Genomic DNA, 665 nt, shown 5'->3' on the forward strand with positions numbered 1-665 from the left:
CATGCTCACATTACTCAGTTTTTAGATATATGCGACACTATTAAGCAGAATGGAGTGCCACCAGATGCCATCAGAATGAAGATGTTTGGATTCTCTCTCAGGAACAGAGCGAAGGAGTGGTTCAAGAGTTTGGATAGATGTGCTATTACTGGATGGGAGGATTTGTGTAGAGCTTTCCTGGCAAAATACTTTCCTGCTTCTAAAGCTCAGAAAATCATTGTAGAGATTTCTCACTTTTCCCAGCTAGGAGATGAGACCATTCATGATGCCTGGGAAAGATTTCGTGAGTTGCTCAGGAACTGTCCACAACATGGTTTCACGGAGGATCAGCAGATCATTCATTTTTATAATCGTTTGACTGGTCTAACAAAAAGTATGGTGGATGCTACTGCAGGTGGATGTCTTCTCCATAGAAATACAAAGGAGGCTTATCGTGTGATAGAAGAGATGGCTTTCAATAGTTATCAATGGCCGAATGACAGAAATTCTACGAGAAGAATTGCAGCTGTGCATGAGGAGAGAGATGATTTTAAGGAGAAATATGAAGCTCTTCAAAAGCAGTATGAGTTGGAGAGAAAAGCACTGTTAGCAAAAATCCTCAGCAGCCGATTTTATCTGATGTGTCACAGTTTGAAGATGCTAATTATGTCCAGCGGCTGTACCAA

At 41.2% G+C, this 665-nt stretch overlaps 1 non-coding gene across 1 annotated transcript; it reads right to left on the bottom strand.

Moving 5' to 3' along the window:
- Window positions 1–210: 210 nt before the first annotated feature.
- LOC131013787 (small nucleolar RNA R71) lies at window positions 211–317 on the bottom strand. The gene has a single exon (XR_009097868.1). It is a non-coding gene; the product is annotated as a small nucleolar RNA R71 (small nucleolar RNA).
- Window positions 318–665: the final 348 nt, after the last annotated feature.

Source organism: Salvia miltiorrhiza, chromosome 2 (genome assembly GCF_028751815.1).
Source record: "Salvia miltiorrhiza cultivar Shanhuang (shh) chromosome 2, IMPLAD_Smil_shh, whole genome shotgun sequence".
Lineage (NCBI taxonomy): Eukaryota > Viridiplantae > Streptophyta > Magnoliopsida > Lamiales > Lamiaceae > Salvia > Salvia miltiorrhiza.